At 42.2% G+C, this 24,215-nt stretch overlaps 2 long non-coding RNA genes across 2 annotated transcripts in view; one reads left to right on the top strand and one right to left on the bottom strand.

Annotated features, from left to right (window-relative positions):
- Positions 1 to 6,245, bottom strand: part of LOC143844715 (uncharacterized) — a 53,508-nt gene extending 47,263 nt beyond the window's left edge. Inside the window, exons 1-2 of the long non-coding RNA XR_013234114.1 lie at positions 6,185 to 6,245; positions 4,822 to 4,887 (exon numbers count right to left, since the gene is read on the bottom strand). This is a non-coding gene — a long non-coding RNA (uncharacterized LOC143844715). The remainder of the gene's footprint in view (positions 1 to 4,821; positions 4,888 to 6,184) is intronic.
- On the top strand, positions 5,164 to 16,481 carry LOC143844786 (uncharacterized). The gene is made up of 3 exons (XR_013234140.1): positions 5,164 to 5,285; positions 11,633 to 11,774; positions 16,368 to 16,481. It is a non-coding gene; the product is annotated as an uncharacterized LOC143844786 (long non-coding RNA).
- The last annotated feature ends 7,734 nt before the right edge of the window (positions 16,482 to 24,215 follow it).

Below are 24,215 nucleotides of genomic sequence, written 5' to 3'. Positions count from 1 at the left end.
TCAGTGCTCCACACTATCCAGATAATGTGCTGGTTGCTGGGAACCCAACTTTAGAGATGCACTAAGGAGGCGTAGTCCTAATGTATACAATTCTTTGTGCCATAAAATAAAACACACTTTCACTCTGTTTTAGGGGGCAAAAGAATCCACCATGGACAATAATAGCCAATAAAGGTCTCCCATTGGTTCTATTTCTCAATGAGATTCACCCCGAGGCTAGAAACAAAGCTATATATTTGTTTTCCATTTTAATATGCATAGGATGCACAATCTGGTGAGGCAGACTTCCTTGCAAAACAGCACCCCTCCCCCGCTAAGCCTATTCAAGCAATATATGGCAAGTCTGTCTTCCATTATTCTTCCCACACATGAATCTTGTTTTACTACTTCTTTACTTCACAGCCTCAACTGTGTTATCTCAGTAGCCATCTGGCTTTCAGACATCCAAGGCGTGTGCAAGAAAAAAAAAATGTTTTCTTTTTCAGATTCAGGTATATTGGATCCAAAAAAATATAAGTATTTCCCAGTATTCCTGAATCTCAGTACTGGTATGGTATTTGGAGTCACTAAATATTCAGGAGTCCTGGAATTGTGGAAGTACATTATTAACCTATGGGCAGGGCCATGTAGCACATGTAACATGTGCTATAGGACCCACACCTCCAGGGGCCCCATGAGGTGCCTTCTCCCCACGGATCAAAGCCATAGGCCCTCTCCTTCCCCCATTTCCCTCTTTAAAGACACTCAGAGTCACACACCCTTTCCACTGTGGAGGGCCTTTCTGCCCCCGTTTTGGCTGCTCCTGCCACAATTGTACTCTGGTAGGGCCCTGCAAATCCTTAAACAGGCCCTGGTGCTATGGGCCCCACAAATCCTTAAACCATTCCTGGCTATGGAGACCATTAAGGTCAAAGGCAAATCTATTATGGGGTATTATGGGGGGGGGGGCTGTGAAGTAAAGTATTTGAGTAGAGGCACCAAATTTGCAACATAGCTGATGAAGCCTCTTTTCAAAAGAACTCTGAAGTAGAAAATGGGGGAGGGGGCACAATTCTGCAAGGACAGCAGAACCCAGTGAAATTTGCTAGTGCCCAGCAGTAGAACCCAGTTCTGTTGTGGCAAATACCATCTCAACAGTACTGATGTCAAGCACAAAATCACAAGCCAAGTGAGGGGGAGGAAAGTAGCAACAGTGCAATAGTGCCCAACAGCACAGAACAGAGACAATGTGGTAGCAGTGCAAACTCAACAGAACTAAGCCATGCCAGAGAATCCCAGCAGGGTTGTGTGTGTGTGTGTGTGTGTTTAATGCCATATGCATAGTTGTTGTTGTTGTTAGGTGCAATGTTGTGTCCGACCCATCGCAACCCCGTGGACAATGATCCTCCAGGCCTTCCTGTCCTCTACCATTCCTTGAAGTCCATTTAAATTTGCACCTACTGCTTCAGTGACTCCATCCAGCCACCTCATTTTCTGTCGTCCCCTTCTTCTTTTGCCTGCAATCGCTCCAAGCATTAGGCTCTTCTCCAGGGAGTCCTTCTTTCTCATGAGGTGGCCAAAGTAGTTGAGTTTCATCTTCAGGATCTGGCCTTCTAAGGAGCTGTCTGGGCTGATCTCCTCTAGGACTGACCGGTTTGTTCGCCTTGCAGCCCAAGGGATTCGCAAGAGTCTTCTCCAGCACCAGAGTTCAAAAGCCTCAATTCTTTGACACCCAGCCTTCCTTATGGTCCAGCTTTCACAGCCATACATTGCAACTGGGAAGACGATAGCCTTGACAAGATGCACTTTTGTTGGCAGGGTGATGTCTCTGCTTTTTAGGATTTAGATTTAGGATTTAGATTTGCCATAGCTTTCCTCCCCAGGAACAAGTGTCTTTAATTTCTTTGTCCCCATCTGCAGTGATCTTGGAGCCCAGGAAAATAAAATATGTAACTACCTCCATTTCTTCTCCAACTATTTGCCAGGATGCCATGATCTTTGTTTTCTTGATGTTGAGTTTCAAGCCAACTTTTGCACTCTCCTCCTTGACCCACATCAAAAGGTTCTTTAGTTCTTCTTTGCTCTCTGTCATTAGAGTGATATCATCTGCATATCTGAGGTTGTTGATATTTCTCCCTGCAATCTTGATCCCAATTTGTGACTCATCTAACCCCGCCTTTCTCATTATGTGCTCCACATACAAGTTAAATAGGCAATGCGACAGTATACCGCCTTGCCGAACTCCTTTCTCAGTTTTGAACCAATCAGTGATTCCATGCCTGGTTCTCACTGTTGCTTCTTGACGTGCATATAGGTTTCTCAAGAGACAGATAAGATGCTCTGGTATTCCCATCTCTTTAAGAACTTGCCACAATTTGTTGTGCTCCACACAATCAAAGGCTTTAGCATAGTCAATGAAGCAGAAGTAAATGTTCTTCTGGAACTCCCTAGCTTTCTCCATGATCCAGCATATATTGGCAATTAGATCTCTAGTTCTTCTGCCTTTTCAAAATCCTGCCTGTTCTTCTGGAAGTTCTCAGTCCACATATTGCTGGAGCCTAGCTTGTAGGATTTTGAGCATAACATTGCTAGCATGAGAAATGAGTACATGGTGCGGTAGTTTGAACATTCTTTGGCGCTGCTCTTCTTTGGGATTGGAATATAAAGTGACCTTTTCCAATCTTGTGGCCACTGTTGAGTTTGCCAAATTTGCTGGTACATTGAGTGTAGCACTTTTACTGCATCATCTTTTAAGATTTTGAATAGTTTAACTGTCACATCCACTAGCTTCATTGTTGCTCAGACTTCCTAAGGCCCATTTGACTTCCCAATCCAGGATGTCTGGCTCCAAGTCAGTGACTACCCCCTCGTGGTTATCCGAGGGTTAAGCTTGCTCTTGCATTTATTTATTTGTTTATTTGTTTATTTGTTTATTTGTTTATTTGTTTATTTGTTTATTTGTTTATTTGTTTATTTGTTTATTTGTTTATTTGTTTATTTGTTTATTTGTTTATTTATTTATTTATTTATTTATTTGTTTGTTTGTTTGTTTGTTTGTTTATACTGCCCTCCCCGGGGGCTCAGGGTGGTTTACAGAAAACAGGAAGTCATACAGATAACATATGGTAACAGGTGATAACAGTAATAACATTATACAATAATAACTTAACAAGATCATAACAATAACATTATAAAATAGAAATTGCAAGAGCCTCAGCTATAGTTCTTCTGTATAATTTTGCCACCTCAGTTTAATCTCTTTAATGCATAGTTAGGCTGTGCAGTAGAAGTAGTTAGTTTTCCAATCTTGGAAAACTAGAAGGGAGTGTGAGAGTGAGTAGCCCTGCTTAGGAGTGGACTGCTAGGACATGTAGAATTGTCCCCAAAACACATACAAATACCTATAATGTAGAAGTGTAGGTGATTGTATAAAGTTTTCTAGAAGCAAAGGAAGACTTAAAAGAGTCACAACCACCTCAGTAGTCTACAAACTTTAATAAACCTATGTCCTGTTCTACAATTAATTATAATCTCTGAATCATTCATGATTTAATTTCTTATCCTGCATGATCACTGTAACACTTTCCTTGGTCATAAGTTTCCTGACTCATCGGGCTTTCTCTTCTTGAGTTCCCTACACTACAAGCCCTCTCCTTATTCGTACTACAGTTGCTCCAATACAGACTTAATGTTTATGAGGCAAAGGGCAAAAGGGGAGCTCCCAAACCATTATTCCTAAGTCATTATTGACTCTGCAAATGAGAACTGGTGCAGTCTGAGCAGCTTTACCAATCCTTAAATATTCACTTCCTTTGGAAACCTAGTAAAAACAAATGACAAACTGACAAACTTGTGAACATGCAATAAGGCCCTGGAATTTGGAAACCTCTGTACATTAACTACATCAGTGCAGGCAAACCATAACTTTGATTTGTCTTACATTGGTTTGATCATTACTGTTTCTTGGGAATGAACTAATTTGGAGCAGAGGAAATCAATTTTGCAGCATAGTTGATTTTGTTTATTCAATACACTGATGTCTGCCAAGGTAGTTCCTTGATCAGTAATCATCTAAACAGTGTTATATATGTGGCATTGAGGTTTTTGCTTCTGAATAACAACCTAGAGGTGAAGAAACTGAATTTGTATCAGGAATATTCTATAGGGATTACTCTACTGTTATTAATTTAAGTAGACACTGGATGTCAGTGTTGCTGTTTGTTAAAAGGAGAGGAAAAAAGTTTTAAAGTCAGTGTTTATTGGGAGAGATCAGGTACTAATGAGATCATTTTGGTTTTTTTTATACTAGATCCAACTAACCTTAAGAATGGTTAATATATAAATACTAGGGGCCAAGCATTCAGGAATACAATGGGTGCTAGATTGGGGCTGGGGGTGGAAGAACTCTGTAGATGGCCTCTCCCTCCCCCCAGGAAAGGCTGCAAACTGGAGGCCCCCGGGAAGGGAACTCACCAGCAGGGGCAGTGGAAATGGAAGGTGGAGGGGGGTGGTCAGGGGTGGGGAAAGAAGGCGATTGGCTGGCCGCTAGACAGACAGGCAAGCCAGTTAGAGGAGGAGGCACCCAGGGGCGGGACAGCTGCCTTAAGTGGGTATTAAGCGCCAAGTGGCACTTAAGCCATGAGACACACTCCTCCTCATAGGCCTTACCAGAAATATATTATGTGGAACAGATTAAATATCCCATTAATTTGCACTCTGTACAGTTCTAGGATTCTCATTGCTGAGATCACTTCCGTACCCAAACCTTATTCTTCTAAGTCTCCACCCCCAAATCTCCAGGAATATGCCAGTCTGGAGCTTGCAACCATAAGGGGAACTGACCTCTGTAGTTGGGACATCCATTGGGATTCCAGGAAATCTTCAGGCCTCACCTGGAGGTTGGCAACCCTAGAAGAAGAATAGGAAGCAGGAAAAGGAACGGATATGGGGGCTTTCAGGAAAGAACATGTGATTGTGTAACAACACAACCACACATTCTTCAAAATCAAAAGAAATGTCCAAGAGAGTTCCACCATGCAGTGTAGTGTGGCAGAGCCACTGGGGACATTTATATTTCTTTGTCAGCGGGCAGGAGTGGGGAGAAGCAGGACTAGGACGGCCCAGTTTCTCCCCTTCTAGATGGCCCAGGCCTGACGTACACCCTGATGATGGCTACAGCAAAAAAGAAAATGGAGTTTCTTTGTTGCAGGCCAACTGATTGCCTAAGTCAGCCCAGGCCTGGGACTGCCCCGGACAGGCACCAACAGCATGAGGGAGCAGAAATTTGGCATGATCCTGGATGAGTGGTGAGTTCGGCCAAATTCCTGGTGCAGAAATGTTCTCTGTGAGTTAGGTGAGGCTGAGAGAGCCCTGAGACAAACTGCTCTGTGAAAACAGCTCTAACAGGACTGTGACTGGCCCAAGGTCACCCAGCTGGCTGCATATGGAGGAGTGGGGAATCAAACCCAGCTCACCAGATTAAAGGCCACCTCCCTTAACGATTTCACCAAACTTAAATCCAGCAACTGGAGCTGTGAGTGGGCAAGGCATACCTTTCTTCAAACTTGTAAAGTAGCCCAGGTTTGCAGAAAAACATAACATTTTTATGGGGGGGGGGTTAAACACCCAAATGATAAAAAAGAACCTGTAGCTTTAAAAAACAGAAGCCCTCAGTGCCTGTTGATAAGCAACCACAGCTTTCTATGATGGCTTTTGGTAAGTAAAAAGGTTGGGGGAGAGGGTATGATCCATTGCAGGGCTATGGTGTCCTCTGAGGGAGGATGCATTGGAGCCAGACTTGACAAGGACTGTCAGCTCCAGGTTGGGAAATCCCTGGAGATTTTGGGTTAGTGTGGGGAGATGAGGATTTGCGAAGGGGAAGGAGCTAAGCAAAGTATAATGATATGTCCACCGTCCAACACAGTCATTTTCTCCAATGGTCCAGATCTCTTATCTGGAGATCAGTTTTAATTTCAGGAGATCTCCACATTCTACCTGGAGTCTGGCAACATAGACCTGGCACTGGGTGACTTGATACCATCTGATCCATATGACTCAATTGTACCTGGTTGATAGCAGCTTTTCAACAGCAGCCACCCTATGAAAGTCAGTGTAGAACAACTTCAAGAACTTTAGAGTAGGGTCTGGGAGACCCAATTTCAAATTCCCATCTTGCTCTGAAATCTCACTGGGGTAGCTCACTTACCTCTCAGGGTCATTGTAAGGATTCAGTGTGATTTCAATAGATCTCTCCGGGTTGGTAACCCTAGAAGAAGAGAATTAAATAGGTAAAAGGGAAAGGATATAGGGGCTTTTGGGAAAGGGAGAGAGGAAATAGTGGGGGAGGGGAAATGAAATGAAATGCTTCTTGCAAGTCCTTGCAGGTTCCCATTTAGACAAGTGGACCAAAACTATGGATACTTAAATCTAGTGACTGGAGCCGTGAGTTAACAAGACAGATCTTTCTATGAACCTAAAAAATGCCTCATGTTTGCAGAAGAAAATGGTTGCAAGTATGCCTGTACCTTTAAAAATGGAAACCCTCAGCGGCAGCTGCTAGATAACCACAGCATTTTAGGCTTGGTTTCCCCCAGTAAATATCAAGGGCTAGTGCAGGCTATTTTGACCACTGAGGAAGGACTCATCAAAACTAGGCCTTGCAGCAACCACTTGGGAGTCTTGATACCACCCAATTTGCTTGACTCAGCTAGACCTGGCTGCTTGCTACTGTTCAACAGCAGCTATTCTATGAAAACCATCTGGTGTAGCAGTTAAGGACTCATAGGTAGAGCCCGGAAGGCCTAGGGTTATATCACCAGTCCAGCAACACCAGTAGGTGATCTTGTGCCAGTCTGATACTTTCAGCCTAACCTACAAGTTGATGTGATGATTAAAAGGAGAAGAGGAGAATGATATTAGCTGTTTTCTTCTCACTGTGGAGAAAGGCAGAATATAAATGAAATAATAAACAGTGAATATAGCTGAATATGGGTGGCAGGTAAAACATAGCCTACAGAGAGAATGGGGCTAGTACCCTCTAAAAAAAGAACCTCCAATTATGTAGTTACTGTCAGCTGAGAAAGTTTTACCATCACATGACTTGAAACTGGACATTTGGGAACTAGTTCTGGAGCTTCCAATTCTAATGAGGTAATTAAGTCTACCTCTAACATATTTGTCCCCCTGCTTCAAGATTTGTCTTCATTTTCCTATTTGGAAAAGTACATTCCAAAATGCAGGAAATCCTTCTCCCACACCTTCCCATCAGAGACCCTTTTCTGTGTCTTTGTGGTCTCTGTTCCCCTTGGATTATCATACTGGATTATTGTTTGTGTTTCTGCCTCTGCCCTCAGAAAATACCACTCTGGTTGCGACCAATCTCTGCCAATTTGGGTAGTCCTGAGTTAAAGGAATCTAATAAAAGGAGATACAAAAGGTCCCCACCCAACACCCTGGAGAGCTACTGTCAGTCACAGTAGAGAGTCCTAACCTTAAAAGACTAGTAGTCTAAGACAGTGTAAAGCAGCTTCGTCATGTATCTAGAACAGAATAGCTTCTCAAGACAGTATAACCAATGGAAGGGCCTAAATGTATTTATAGCATCCCTCCTGTATGTTAAAGAGGCTTCGCAAGAAGAAAACCCAGATAATCTGAAGTACTCGAATTTAAACCCATCTTAAAGAAAGAAATCAATTTAAACCAAATACTTTGATGTAACAGGATTAGGCTGATAGAATATATTCATTTTCCTTACACAAAGTCAATCCAGAAGTGGACCAAATAAAGGTTGATTTTGAAGCTGTGGAAGCAAATAAACAAAGGGCAACTATGTCAACATTCAGTGAGGAAAGAACTGGGCTGACCTGAAAATGCCAAAGAAAATGTTTACCATATCACATCACGAAGGTGGCCTTTGCATTTTTATGTGATTCTGGTTTATTTTTGTGATTCTTAAAATTAACTTGAAGGAAAATGGCCCTACCAGCCATGAGCTCTACTTTAATATACATGAAATAAACAATGAGTAACCTTGCCTTGAGACTTTTTAAAGTTATAATTATTGAAAACATATCCAGGATGAATTGCACAGTACTTAATGGAGAATGTTCTCTTTTCTTTTAATTGTGCAACGGAGTCTGTATAATCAATGAAGGGTTTTTAGAAGGAGAGAGAATGTGGCAAATAACTAATCTTTGTAAACTGGAAAGAGTCATTTGCAGTTCTGTCACATATAACTAACAGTGTATCAAAGCAGAGTCACCTCTTGCATGTATCAGATTTCCCTCCACACCATTCTACATGGAACTCTCCTACAGAATACAATAGAGTCTCAAAGTCAGAGGGCGACCATTGGAAGAGAAAGGATGCAATCACTTGGGGGGGGGGGAGAGAGATGAAGGAGAAGAGTTGGTTCTTATATGCTGCTTTTCTCTACCAAAGGGAGTCTTAAAGTGGCTTACAGTCGCCTTCCCTTTCCTCTCCCCACAACAGACACCCTGTGAGGTAGGGGAGGCTGAGAGAGCTCTGATACTACCACTTGGTCAGAACAGCTTTATCAGTGCTGTGGTGAACCCAAGGTCACCCAGCTGGCTGCATATGAGGAAGCGGGGAATCAAACCATGCTTGCCAGATTAGAAGTCAGTTCTCCTAACCACTACAGCAAGAGAGAGAGAGAGAGAGGGGCTTCTCCAAGTGTTAGGAACCAGAGCACAGGACCTACTTTGCATGGAAAAAGGCTTAATCTTTGCCCAGGTATTCAGAAATATGTTTTCCTGCCCAAAGAAGTGCTCAGGGTCAATAATGATCAGTTTGATGGACTTGTGTTCTGAGTGGAAATAAGGCAAACTCATATTGGGGGTCTTGAAACATGAAAATGAGCTAATTTAATTCGAGCCATTTTGAGGGAACATAAGAACTCTACAGAGTTGCTAATTCCCTCCCACATTTCCATGCAGTGCTGGAAGTACACTAAGGCAGGGGTAATCAACCTGTGGTCCTCCAGATGTCCATGGACTACAATTCCCATGAGCCCCTGTCAACGTTTACCCCTGCACTAAGGTATTCCCTATATTAACACATGGATGTTTAGCAGGCATTTAGTTTAGGCATTCTCAGAGTAAAATGGGGAACACTCAATTTCCCGTTCAGTGATTACCAATATAGTGCCCATCAGTACTTCCTGTTTCTCATTTGCTCTTTGGGCTTTGGAGAAAATGAAGTCTTGAGTGGAACTAGGTTTACCAGCTCTGAGTTGAAAAATACTTGGAGATTTTAGGGGTGGAGCCTGAGGGGAGTAGGATTTGGGGCATAACACCATCGAGTCCAAATTCCAAACTGGTCATTTTCTCCAGGTGAACTGATTTCTGTAGGTCAATTGTAATAGTCTAACTAGCTAATTTAGTAGCAAACTAAGCTCATCCTGGGCTTATCAACACAGTCTCTTACATATCAGAGTTTGACAGTGTCTCTCAATGGTTATATAGGGAGCAAATCTTCTCCTGCTTTGGAAACTGAAGTTAAACCCAAAAGAAATTAATGATCATGCACCCTAAAGCAGCCATTTTGTGGCAGTCTGTCCTCCCCAAAAAAACACATTATGCACGGCAGCATCCTGCCCCATTGCTTCCCATGTACTCACGGGGGACGAATCCCCCAGAGTATGCGGGCTGCCCCGGCATAGCATGGGTGCGCGCACGTGCACACAATGCTAGGGCTGGCAACAGTGAAAAGGACAGTGGGGGGAGTGCAATGCTGCTATCCCACCAAGGTGGGGGTGTGGGGACTCCCCGGTCGGCTCAGTGGAGCCGACAGGGGCATGCAATTTTCCTCCAGGAACACTGTAGATTGAGGGAAGAGCCGGGCCAAAAGGGCTCTTCTGCTTATGAATGGGGCTACCCCGACCCAGCCCCCACTGACACCTGCAGGGAACATGTAAGATTCCGCATTCCCTTGTTGCAGGTCTTCTGGGGTGCTGCACCGGGCCAGGGCTGAGATGGCAGCAGCAGGGTGCATAATCGGGGCTGCCCTGTGGCCGCCATCCCAGATTATCAGCCCCGTGCATAATTGGTCATTGGGATTTTCCTTCCCTACCTATGGCAGTCATTTTGTGATACATTTTCAAGCCTCTGAAGTGCCCACAAGCTCAACAAATGTGATGGTCCCTGCTCTACATAATCAGAGTCAAACATCTCATTATATTCAGGGTGTTTGATTCTAGGCCCTGTGAAATTAATCAGCATCATTAAGTTTCCCCCCTTGTTTCTAGGTTCCATATAAGTGACAAGACAGCCACCACATTACACTGAGTCTATAGGCTAAAGACTGTGCATGTTTTTCTTTTAGATGTCTATAGGGGGTAACAGAGGTATCACTGCCTTTAGTATGAACAACTCATCCCTTTATTTTCTCAATATTTTGTAGCAGCACTTCAAAGTCCAATGGCCGTATGGACATTTTAAAGTCTCATGAGCATTGTTGTCAGTCTCCAGCCATGGAGAAAAATGCTGTTCAAGCATGAGAAAAAAAAACCCCTAAAACATGACTATGCAATCATACATATGCATACATATAAACTTTACTTCTCTGTGGAATAAACTGCTGTTTTTCAAAAGGAAAACGAGGAGGGATTTATTTTATTTTATTTCCCACTAGGAACCGAGTGTGAGCTGAGCTGCCTATCAAAATGCTGGGGGCAAGGATGTCATATTTTGCTTTACTGCAGACTTTAAACATATGTTCTTTTTTCCATTCGTCTCAGGATTATTTAGGAATCTGTATTTCACTGATAATGATGTTCAACACTACACCTTAAAGCTTTAGATAGGTGTAGTGCTAAGCAATGAAACTGTTCCGATTCCATTGCCTGCTTAGGATGGCACCCAAACCCTTCCTGGAATAACAGCTGCTTCGGGTCGATGCGCATCATGATTATCAAATTGTGGCATTTTTGCTGGCACAGGGCTTTGAGCACCTAAGTGACATCTCAACAGGATTGAGGATGCGGAACATTCCCCAATACATCAGCTGTCAGCACCTTTACAGGGCCGAACATTCAATAACATTTCTCCTTACAGTAATTGCTTGAAATTCATGGCAGCATTTCATCCACCCAGGAAGACACATTTGAATTTAAAAAGAGAAAAAATACTAGATTATTTCTTTCGTGGGTGTTGTTATTGTTGTCACCGTCAACTCAATTAGCGGTTGATTCTGAACATAATCCCACTATTGTATTAGCAACTGCATCCGTGACCAATCTATGTAAAAGGTATTATTATTCCTCACTTCCTGAGAAAAAACTTGTTGCTTAACCTTAATTGATACACCGGCTCTCAGATCATTTTTAAGAATTATTTAGCAGCAGGCAGGTCAACCTGTAAATTCAATGCTAATAAAAAGTGCACTTAACTGAGCTGGCAATGCGTTTGTGCCATGTATTGATGAAGGATGTTTGAATTGGTCAAAAACTTGCTTACAAACTACTGATATCAAGTCAGTTTTAAAGTTGTGTAAGAGCTCTCCACACTTAATGCTAACCTAGTAAGGTTGTCCTCCACCCCAAGAACTCAAAACTGTTAGTGCTTTACTTGTTACAAATTATGCCGACCCAAACAATTGTTGGAAATTATAGCAAACTTCTTTCTATATGACCAAGGTTTCCTCGCTGGCTTCACTAACTGAACTCTGGCAGTGACCATGGTGGATTAGGAAATCTCTGCTCTGAGAGATGGACATCTGTTTGCATCCTGCTCTCCTGCTTCCATACCAGATGATCCTGTTTGAACATTGCACAAAAGGTAAAGAATGTAATATGCATTATTCAAAGATTTTTCTAGACACCACCTCTGCATGGATCTTTAGGGCAATAATACTAGGTAATCAGTTCCTCTCCTCACAATAGACACCCTGTGAGGTAGGTGAGGTCAAGAGAGCTCTGAGAGAAACTGCTTTGTGAGAACAGGGCAGAGTCTGCACTTACTTTGTTTATTCCATTGTCAATCCTGTTGAATTCAGATCGCTTTGAACTCGGGTCTTCCTCTCCCTCCCCCCCCCCATTGAAACAGGAAAGTCTTCTGCACGTGGTTAGGGTAGTTCAGAAGGTGGGGGAAGCCAAGCCTCTTTCTTTCTTTTCTTGAAGGGTGGGGGGAGAGAAGCCAAGCAGGAAGCCTCTTTCTTTTCTAGGGGGGGGGGGGAGATGATCGAAAAAAGCAGAGGAGAAAAAATCCAGGACCGACAGAAGTTGAGAGAAATTAAGGGCTTCTCCTTTAAGGGAAGTTTGCCACATGACCACCTGTGGCCAATCATGGGTCTTCTACCACGGAGGAGAGCCCAGATTCAAAACAGCCTTTTAAGTATTGAGCATTAAAAGCACTCTAAGATATTGCACAATAAAGGTAGGGTCACTCCGGATCAATCCTTCTTGCTGCAGAAGGAAAATTTAAATCGCCCCAAATCCAAACGGAAATCGCATTCTGTGTAGAGGGCAGGGACTGAATCGATCTGGGGTTGGAATAAAAGCTCCGTGCAGTTTACACCCAGCTCTGACAGGACTGGGATTACCCCGAGGTCACCCAGATGTATGTATGTGGGGGAGCAAGGAATCAAACCCAGCTCACCAGATTAGACGCCACCACTCTTAATCATTACAACATTTTTAGGATTTTAGCAGAGGCTGAATCCATACAAAAATTCCCAATTGCCCCATTTCCTACAGCAGTCTGCTTGACTACTTCCCATCAGGATTCCCCCAAAGGGAAAGGCAAAGTGGAATAAAAGAAGTGAGAGGATAACAGGGGATAGTGTGGACATTAGTGAGACAGGAGAGGGAGAAGTAGTAGAAAAAAGATATTTCAAAGCAGATGATAAAGAACCTTTAAAGGGATTCAAATAATAATATTGTCTCCATAATCCTTCCAAGCTCCTCTCACCAAAAAGAGTATAATTACATTTCTGGGTCTTTATATCTTTCTTGGTGTTCCTATTTTACAGAGAGATTAATATATATTCAGCATCTGCATTTTTTGTGCATATATGTATACAGGTCCATCAAGATCAGTATTGTCGACTCAGACTGGCAGCAGATCTTTCACATCCCTGACAATCTGGGCCTTTCAATGGGAGATAGTGCGGTTTGAACCTCAGGCCTTCTGCATGCCAAAAAGGTGCTCTGCCACTGAGCCACAGCCCAGGTTTTCCCTAATTGACTTTATTCTTTTCAAACACTGCATAATTCAGTGGAACTAAATGTCATCATGTGTGATGTGAGGAGCAATACCTAGTACAATGTTGCTTTGATGTAATTGCCTTTACTTTTATCAGTAGGGATATGGAATGATATAGATTTTGGAAGTTAAGCAGGATCTACACCAAAGAAGACTTTGCAGAAATTCAATGGCTGAATCTCTGCTAAATCCCTTGTCTTGAAAACTATCATAAACCAGGTGTGACTTGATATCACTTTAATCAGGGTTTCTTGGTGGCCCTGGAAGGGTTTGCAGAGTAGGTGGAAGTTAATCTTTAATCTATTTTTAAATTTTGTTAAACATTTATCGTGAAATATAACTGTATATGGCCATGTCAACCTGCTGCCTCTCCCAAAATGACCAATAATGGGCTTCAAGGGGACAGGAAGGGCTGAGGCCCTGTTTGGAGCCCTGTATTTAGCTGTGCTTTCCACCGTTATTCTGCATGATTGTGCCACTTTTGAGATTTCTTGAAGCCTGAAGAATGTTTCAGGGGCTTCTCAATAGTAAAAATGTTGAGAAAGGCTAGTTTAGCTAATCAAAGTTTATGCTTCTGCACCAGCAGATCTGTGTTTCCATATTTTAAACATAAACAGTTCCCTTCCTAGCTGGCCTCCTGTTAATCTGGATAAAATTGAAAACCTTATCCAAGAACTAAAATTAGGCAAATCCCCAGGCCCCGACGGATTACCAGCTGTACTATTCAAACTAAACTGTAACTGGTGGAAACGACTCCTTGTTGTCCTTTTCACAGCTGTTGACCAATCAGGAATATTCCCTGAATCTTGGCTTAATTCAGCCATTATGCTTATTCATTAAAAAGGTGGTTTCAGTTCTCCAGGATATTACTGTCCTATTAGCCTTTTATCTATTGCCAGCAAAATTTATGCCAAAGATCTAGAACTCAAACTGTTAGATTTGGTGTCTTCAAACAACCTAATAGGCCCCAAACAAATTGGCTTTCCTAAAAATTGCTCTACTCTCTACTCTCTTGCAGACAAATATCTTTTTAGAGGGAGAAGGAAAATTTATGTAGCTTTTATCAATCTCAAGGGCGCATTCGACTCAATCTCCAGGTGGTTCCTATGAAAAAAATTGCAAGACCTGAGTATTGATCAATGCCTACTTTTACTTCTAATGAACCTCCATTCCAACAATACCTGTCAAGTTAAATTCACTGCAAATGGTCACTTAACTAATCAGATTCTCATTCTTATAAGAGTTAAACAAGACTGTGGCCTTGCTCCTCATTTATTTTATTTTTTTTACACAATCTTCCATAAACTCTAAGACTTATAAATGGACATCCCTCCAAATTAGATAAACTGTCAATCCCCCTTCTTCTCTTTGCTGATGACATTGTGTTGCTCTCTTATTCCAGAACTGGGCCGAATAGGAAAAAAAAGAAGAGTTGGTTCTTATATGCCACTTTTCTCCACCTGAAGGAGTCTCATAGAGGCTTGCATTCGCCTTCCCTTTCCTCTCCCCACAACAGACACCTCTGAGGTAGGTGAGGCTGAGAGAGCCCTGATATTACTGCTCAGTCAGAACAGCTTAATCAGTGCTGTGGTTAGCCCAAGGTCACCCAGCTGGCTGTATGTGGGGGAGCACAGAATCAAACCCGGCTCACCAAATTAGAAGTCTACATTCCTAACCATTACATCAAGCTGAATACCTGAATGCTACACTGAACCACTACACCAAGCTAGATACTTGAATGCTTTTTATAAATATTGCCATTCAATGACCTATTGATTAATTACCAAAGTGATGGTCTTTGCATAGATGTGGTCCCTATTGGTGGTCTTCAAACTGAGCAGGTTAAATGGTTCAAACAATTAGAAATTACCTTCCAATATAAGAGCTGCCGCTGCCCCTAAGAACCCAGTGGCCATTGCGTGGGCGGGGGGCTCGCAGGACAAAAGAGCCTCCCCATAGCATACATGCAGTGGGGGCCAAAAGACCTGGGCTACATGCACTGTGCACCTGGAGGGGGTGTTGCAGGGCAGCAGGGTTAAAAGGAGCCACGCGAGTCATTGGTCTCCTTCTGCTGCCTTGTCCGGCCAACACAGAAATAGGATTATTTTCCAAGCTAACTGTTCCACTACCCATTTACATTGTTTTTTCTTCCTTAATGACAATCAGTTTGTCCTAACTGCTTGTCATGTTTTTGACTAAAATTATTTACCAGATTTTACATGGTAGCCCTCTGTGGAGCTCAGCTTATAATAAAATCTTGGGAAAGTTACAGTCTGCCTTTTTTCCTCAGATTCTGGGAACTCTAAACTGTGTTTCTTATTCCTCTCTAAGTATGAAAATCGGTCATAATCTTCTAAAAACTAAGGCTTGTCTTTTCACCTTCAAATATTGGCTAAAATTATATTTTAGGGTACTGTCTTTTGGCCTGTTTATTGAGGGACTCTTTTAAATTTTAATGGTTCTTTACCATCCTGACTACACTCAAATTGGCATTGACTATGATTACATCCTATCTTCTATAATACATTTGATTAAACAAAGGTTTCTTGATCAAGTATTTCAAAAAATCCATCCAACTGCTCTGTCAATTTGCTCTCCCCATGCTCTTGGTCTCCAAGTGCAGCATGGGGTGATGCCAGCTTATTTCTATAACTTGGCAAACCCCTGTATTGTAAGCATTCATGATTGCTCGACTTAATGCTTTTCCATCAAATGTATTATAAGAGAGATTTGCTAAGATTCCTTTCAAAAATAGACTATGTCCTTGTGAATTAGATGTTCCTTACACTATCCAACATATCTGACTTGATTGCCCTTTGTTCATTGTCCAGCGAAGGTATGTTATATTCTTTATATCTAAATGGAGAACTCATCAAAAATACCTGATCTGCCAATTTTTATTGAGTGACAAGGAAGCTGATATTACTTTCATCATGGCTTTTTTTTTTTGTCTTCAGTTTTTAAACCTAAATTGACTGGTGTATCATGACTATTTCTGTTTTCCTTGCTCCCAGCTTCCTTTAAGGGTATTGTGACATAAACAGTTGAATAAATAAAGACCATTTTAAAGAAAGAAATCTATTATATGAATTTGTCCTAAAGTTAATCTTGAATTTTCTTTCCCTGTATGCCATCAGACCTTTTACACGCATTTGCTTGAATTCCTAGATCTACTTTTGAATTTGAACGTCCCACTGTTGTTTACTACCCTTCAAGGAAGGTGACTGAACACAAAACTACAGAACTGTCAAAAATTAACCCAGAATGGGAATCAAAGCAAGGTAAGACATCCACCATCGTTTCATGAAAGACAAAAATGAGGGAAATTTAATCTACTTGCTGTAGGACACTATGGGACTATTATTTACTTTCCCAAGGTGTTGCCCATGGGCACTGTGTTGCATGCTAATACCTTCTCTAGTGTCCACCAAGTGTTTTTAGGAAGTGGTTGGAGCCTGGTAGGGCTTTTGCACAGCAAGGTGTTTGACTTTTGGAGTTCTGATTGGCTGTGTAGATTTTTTAAAGATTGCATCGGCAGCCGCTGCCACCACAACACAAGGATCTGCACTATGTTATGAAGTTAAGTGGTAGCAGTCATGTCGTGGCTGGCTCTGCCTCCTGCAGCAGGCCATTTTGTTGCTGTACCAAAAGAAATGCCTGTGCAAGTAATGGCTTAAAGTATAGTAAACAATTTGTGCAAGAGCTGTTGTCCAAAGACTTTTCCTTTAGTTTATCACTTGAAGTGTCCACAACAAATCATCAAAACCAGGCTTTTCCAACTAGGGTTTCTTGATGGCCCTGGAAGGTTTTTCTAAATGGATGGAAGTTAATTAATTTTAAATATATTTTTGTTAAACATTTATTGGGTGATATGACCATATACAGTCATGCTGACCCACCTCCCCTCCCAAAATGGCCAGTGATTAGCCTGGAGAGAGTATGAAGGGGAGGGCCTCAGGTGGGCATGTAAACAGCTATGCTTCCTAACCATATTCTGCATGATCGCCCCACTTCTGGGGTTTCTTGAAGCCTGAAAAATGTTCCAGGGATTTCTCAATGTAAAAAAGGTTGAGAAAGGCTGCTTTAAACAGACAATTTCTTCCGTGGTCTTTTTATTAGTAAAACTGTATGGTTATTTCCTTGGCAGTAAGCCCCATTTAATAGTTCTGAGTAAATATATCTAGGAAAGAACATATTTGTAACTGAGAGCTCACCAGTTCAATACTAGGTGCATTAGCATCAAGGTTCTGTATTGCATCTCATAAAAATACCATGTGCTCCAGTTCAATTAATGATTCATAAGAAATTTTCTTCTTGTCCAACTGCCACACGTACATACTTCCTCCTTCCATCACTACCATTCAGAATATAAATCAAAATCAGATGAGGGCAAAGCTCTCACCAAAAAAGTGAAGAATTCCATGTGCATGCATTGATCTCCAAGACAGCACACACATTCTGTGTGATTGACACAGGTTTCCAAGCATTTCTGCTTCAGTGAAGTGGCTGCTCAATGCATTTAAACAACTTCCATTGATCAGTATTTCTTTCCATACCTTGAAGGACTACACCTTTAAGGAGATGGTTTCATTACAGAGTTCATTGGGTCTTTATTGCTTTTAACTATGTTGTTTTTAAAAACTGTACTATTCTTCCCTCCCCTTTCTTTCACTCTATTTAAATTTCTTTGTGCAATTTAACGTATTTTATTATTTGTCCCACAAGGGGGGGGGGTCCCACAAGGACTTGAAGAGGGGATATCATTTCCCCCTCCCTCACTATAACATTCACCCTCCTCCAGTTTTATGGCACATCTCCTGTCCTCCAAGATGTCTTGAAGATGATGGACAAAAGGTTCTGCAAGCTCTCTAGAACTTTCTTTGAGCACTGTTGGGTGCACACTATCTGGCTGGGGGGAGTTGTACTCATCCGAAGCCAGGTGCCTCTTAACAATCCCTCTTTTCTTGTCAATTAGCCTACTACCATCTCTAAATAAGCCTGTTCTCTTTAAAGGGGAAAAAATGGGAGCAAAATAGGAATTGAGCCTTCCTGCATTCTCCCTTTCTTTGTCAGAGTTCCTTCATTTCCCCCCAACAGTATGCCCATTGTATCTCATGTTTCTTCCTCACATATCTGAATAAGCTTTTCGACTTGTGGTTGAGCATACTTGGCAAACATCAGTTCACTCTGAGCTTTGGTCTCTCTATTGGCTGACCTACAGTGCCGATACTTTTCTTTAGAGGGTAAGTCTTTCATTTCTTAAACGTTTCCCTTTTCATCCTTAGCTCATTATGTAGTTCTGTTCATTGGGCATTGGCTTCTTGGACCCTCTACCATGTTCCTGTCTTGTTGATATGGCTTGGGCTTGCAAAAGCTGTTGTTTTAGGAGAAGCCAGCCTTCACTTGCTCCTTTCCCTTCCAGCATTGTTGGCCATGAGAATGGCTCTCATCTTGCCTCTGAGTTCATTGTTTTCCCTACTAAAATCTCACATACAAGTCTTCCTTGGCCCCTCATAGCAAAAAGAGTTATATGAGGACGTGGTCAATTTTCCCAAAGTTGACATCACAGTCAAGTGATTTACTAACTCTTGCCTGTTGGTTAATATTAAGGCCCATTCCGCACAAGGATCAATGTGGCAGATTGCTTACAGAAAGAAATAATGGAATTTACAATACTGGAATTCGGCGTAACGCATACCTGTCTTTGTAGTGGAATCCAGTTGCATTTCAATCGTTTCCCACAGGTTTCCAGTCTCGCCAAAAATCGCTAGATAGGAAGCGATTTTTTTCATGCTTTGTCCCGCCCCTGGCTGTCAATCAAACGAGCAGCCAATGGGCGGTTGTTGCTCCGGGAAAGCCACTTCCCCTTTAAGAACAGGTTAAAAAAAAAAAGAAAAACACACGTTGCAACAAATATGCCTTGATTCCTTGATTCCTCCTAACGTAGAGACCCATCTAGCTGGCAGCTGGCGTGTGAGCTGCCGATTCATCATTGCCACACTCCCCCGAGTGAACCCCCCCCCCGTTATTGGGCGCGATTTTCAGCCGAAAATAAAGGGAACTTGCAAACGGGGCTGTGTTGTGCTTGGTGACTTGAGGGGAGCTTTAAAGCAGCTCTGTGGAGGGACTACAGCCAGAGAAACCTCACTGGGTGAATGAAGGCTCGCCAGCTCGTTGCTCTCCGCTCGCTCCGAGAAAAAAAAATGACGATCGCTTCGCCAGAAGTTCAGAGGAGAGAGCCAGGGGGAGGGACTGTTCTGAAACCGCAAGAATGGTAACGCACAGAACTTTTTCAAAACTGTTGCAGATTGTTTGCAAGAGTGTAGCGCTTTCCAGAGGGTTAATCCACTTTTGGGGATTTCCCTGGAAGCACTACAACGAAGTGCTTTTCGTGGGTCTCAGGAGTGTGGCAGATTGTGTGCGACATCGTGCATAACTGCAAATTAGTAGCGTTTACAATTTGCCACACTCCTGCTACATTAAACTTGTGCAGAATGGCCCTAAGTCAAGCATGGCCAAGTGCCTCATAGATTCCTCCATCATTTGAAAGAAGCTACCAGCAAAAGAGGTCAGTAAGCTGTGTGACACTTGGCAAAGTTTGTTTGCCAGGGAAATTGAAGTCACCCCTAACTACAAGGTCATGTTGCTTAGACACACCAAGCTGCTGAAGGAGGGCAGAATCCACCTCCAATTCTGCTTAGCTGGTCTGTAGCAGACTTCAACCACAATACTGCTTGTCTTTCCTTCCCTTATCCTCACCCACATCCTTTTTTATTGGCTGTTACTAGAGTTGGATGCTCCAACCCAAAAGCAGCTGCCTCGGTGCCAGATCAGGCCCGCTCCAGTGACAGATCAGTTTGGGCTGGTCCAAGCTGTCTCCCCTGCCGGAAAACCCAGAACGGTGCACCACCTGTCACTTTTGGTACCTCAGCCCAAGCGCCTCAGCCGCATTGGCAGAGGCAAAGCGGTCTGAGGCGGTTTTGGCCGAGGGCAATGCAGTCCGAGGTGGCCTCGGTCGAAGTCTGAGTGTCCCGGATTGGGACCGCTCTGCACAACCCTAGCTGTCACCTGTCTCCTCCAGTATTTCCTGGCAAGCATACCCTCTCCTCACATACACACTTTTTTGCCTTCTTTTCAACACTGTTGGTTTTTCTTGAAGAAGCAGAAGAAAAGTTGGGTTTTATGCCCCACTTTTTAACCTTAACAAGCCTTAAAGCAACTTACAATCATATTCACTTCCTTTTCCAACACGTAGTAAGGTAGGTGGAGCTAAGAGTGTTCTGAGAGAATTGTGACTTGCCTAAAGTCACCAAGCAAGCTTCATGTGGGGAATCAAACCCTGTTTTATAGGTTAGCATCCACCACTCTTAACCACTAAACCATGCTTACTCTCTTGAACAACTCATGTCTATCCACTACTCCAATTCAGCCAAGAAAATCATCCTGCCTAGTCTCTGTAATGCCTACTAAAACATATTTTTCCATCTCAAGCTCTTCCTTTTTATTGTCCTCTTTGCACTTTCGCTTTTCCTGATAACCCCCATATTCTCATCTTTCCCTGATTTCTTCTGTCCTACCTACCAGTACAGCTGGATGTAGTGGTTATGAGTGGTGACGTCTAACCTTGCGAGCCAGGTTTGCTTCCCTGCTCCCACATACAGCCAGTCGGGTAACCCTGGGCTCTCACAGCTCTGATAATGCTGTTCTGACTGAGCAAGTCCTGTCACAAGCTGTTTCAGCCCCATCTACCTCATAAGGTGCCTGTTGTGGGGAGAAGAAGGGAAGGCGATAGTAAGCCATTTTGAGATGTCTTCTGGTATAGAAAAGTTGGGGATAAAAACCAACTCTTCGTATTTTATCTGCTGACTGTCCAGCTATACTTATAATTTATTTCATTTATATTCTGCATTCTGCACAATGGGGACCCAAAACAATGCACATAATTCTCCTATTCTTTATTTTATCCTTACAACAACAGAGAGGAAATTTGATGCTGGATCTCCCAAATCATAGTCTGAAACTATAACTACTACAACACATTGGCTTACAGGGGAAGAGGGTTGCTGGCTGGTAAGTAGCCAGTCCTCAGTGATTCATGCAAACCATATGATAGCAAATCACCCAGTGGTTAGTTATTGCTAGGCATGGCCCTGTTGAATCTCTCCTCAAAGACCAGAATACCACCAGAAAGGGACTTTCTCTGTTTCCCTGCCTTTTCCTGACAGAAACCAAGGCTTGAAGGCTGTCTGTAATGTTGAGGTTTCCTAGCAATGACACCTGAGGGCATCTGGATCTTAAAACTACAGGTTCTCCGTTGACTCTTGTTTCTGGCTCAACAACAGCCTCTGTTTCTTCCATTACACTTGAGAAAGGAATTGCCTAGAGTTCAGGTGTGTCTTGCTTCATAGTTCAGCTCTTGTGGGAGGGGGTAAATAGTTTGTAAAAAATTGAAACCGGGTGGTCCAATGCCATTGCAATGCAAAGAAGTACAAGAAGTGAAAGTAATCATTTTCTTCTGTAACAAATAGCATGGTAATGAATACATATAATATAATGCTATTTTTTTTAGGAGGAGTCTTTTTTAATTCAAGGTCATCTATTCTATGAGGGGTTGTCTTATATTCAGGGTCAGGGTTATCTTTCTTCCCACCCAGCAGAACTGTGTGTTCCATTCCCTTACTTCCTTAAAACACTCAAATGCTCCTTCCTAACTAAAGTCCTTGGGAGGGATAGTGGTATGGTACAGCCCAGTCTCTTCAGATCTTGGAAGCTAAATATGGTTGATACAGGAATGGTAGACCACCAAGGAAAGCTCTGCAGAAAAAGGCAATAGCAAATCACTTTGCCTTCTTTAAAGCCCCTTGCTAGAGTCACCATAAATCAGTTGCTACCTAACAGCATACATGTACATAATCAGAGTTCTCAGTGTAGATCATATACATGTTCTACACATTCTTTGATTCCAACATGAGGTTTACCCTGACTCACACTTCCTTCTCTGTTCCAATACCACATTACAAATTGCTGCTTTTAAAACTCAGGAAAGTAACAATTTCTCTTCATTGCATGATATAGAGCTCAACAGCCAGAAAAAAAATTATCCCTTCAGTTCAGCACTGAGGAAGGTGTAAGTTAGTAGATGCAAGTTAAAAGATGCAAGTTAATGCAGGGCATTAATGAGAACTGGCATCAATATAGGAACTATACTGAGCCTCTTGTGGCGCAGAGTGGTAAGCAGCAGCAATGCTGTCTGAAGCGATGTCCATGAGGTTGGGAGTTCGATCCCAGCAGCCAGCTCAAGGTTGACTCAGCCTTCCATCCTTCCGAGGTCGGTAAAATGAGTACCCAGCTTGCTGGGGGGTAAAATGGTAATGACTGGGGAAGGCACTGGCAAGGCCACCCTGTATTGAGTCTGCCATGAAAAAGCTAGAGGGCGTCACTCAGTGCTTGCACAGGGGATACCTTTACCTTCACCTTTACCTTTATAGGAACTAAGGCAAATGGTTAAAGCAAAATGCTTGTGGTTACCAGTCATCTTTTTACTTAACGAACTATTCAATGACATGGAAAATTATTACAAAAGTCCTCTAGAACTACTCCAGGGTATTTATTTGTGTTGCTTTCTTTCAGCAGATTAATTCTTCAAAGAAGGGATACATTGACCGTTTATGCACTGAAGATTTCATGCCGGGCTGCAGGCTGGAGATTTAGTCATGGCAGGTTGCCCCACGTCTTCCTGAACCCACACATGGGAGCATTTGGCCCGATGCACCTCATCCACCCCCGATTTGTGCTCCTGCACAGGAGCTGGGGCAGTGAAGTTCCCAGTGCATAAACGGTCATTGTAACACTGTCTGTTATTTCCATTTCCATAAGGAAATATTGTTTTTGAAGGACAAAAGCTCCACTGCATCTTTTCACTATTTATTACTCTGTGAATATTTAGCGGTAATAGGTTCCTGAAGACGGGATTGAAATCATTAATTTTAACAATTATAAAATGATTAGATTAGATTTTTATAACCACTGACTTTGCCACCAACGTATTACTAGTACGCCCTTATCTAACTCCTTACTATCTTGCTCCCCCCGAAGGTCAAAGATTACATTTAATTTAATATTGTTTTAATTATAGCTAACTACTTCATTCCCAATTAAGTAAATTGCTACATGGAATTCTTCTCATCATTCTGGTTATAGGAGACCTTTTACCCCCACAGAATCAGTTCTTATTATATGAAAACAATCAAACAGCCCAAACATGTTGCTTAATTACTGCCAACTGCACAATAAGGGGTGAACTCTACAGTAGGAAAAAGGGAGGAAGCAGGATAAGCTAAACAGATGTCAAACAGAAGTCAAAAATGGAGGAAAATACTTTTTTAAAAATGCACATTTCATAAAAGTGATGTCTGTACAATGAGAACAGGTTAAAAGAGAGGGAGAGAAGAGGGAAACAGAAACAGAATGAGGAAACGGAAAATGAGATGGAGAAAGGGGTGCAATTTAACTATCTTTTGCATAAAGAGGCTCTGAAGCACTTTGCATCTCAGCTGCTGCACTGTGAAGAGGCTGGAGATCATAGTGACAGCGGTGGTATGCAAAACAATCCCATCAGACAATCAAACATTAGCATTTACATGAATCTTAGCACAGGATCTCGCCTTCTCTTAGAATTCTAACGGAGGGAAGGAAGTTTCAAAAAGAAAACAATTAAGTAGTTACAAAAGGAATAAGATTAAAGATGAATTTTGCATATCCTTTTTGAGGAAAGAGAGAAAAATTATCCATGATCAGAAAACAGAAGCAACCCATAGAAATACCCTCCTTAGTAATTTCATATATTGCTTGGTCTGTTACCCAATTCATTTAGATACAACCTTGCCCTTAATATTTTCTTCTATGTTTCTGAGTTTCTTCAGCACAGTTATTTTATACTGGTAAATGTTATGCAGCCGGAATAACCATGAAGCATAAGCAGCAAATTCTGCAATCTGCATTCTGAATATATATTCA

Source organism: Paroedura picta, chromosome 1 (assembly GCF_049243985.1).
Source record: "Paroedura picta isolate Pp20150507F chromosome 1, Ppicta_v3.0, whole genome shotgun sequence".
In the NCBI taxonomy this organism is placed as follows: domain Eukaryota; kingdom Metazoa; phylum Chordata; class Lepidosauria; order Squamata; family Gekkonidae; genus Paroedura; species Paroedura picta.
Note: the sequence above shows the minus strand (reverse complement) of the source record. Positions and strands in the feature narration are given on the sequence as shown.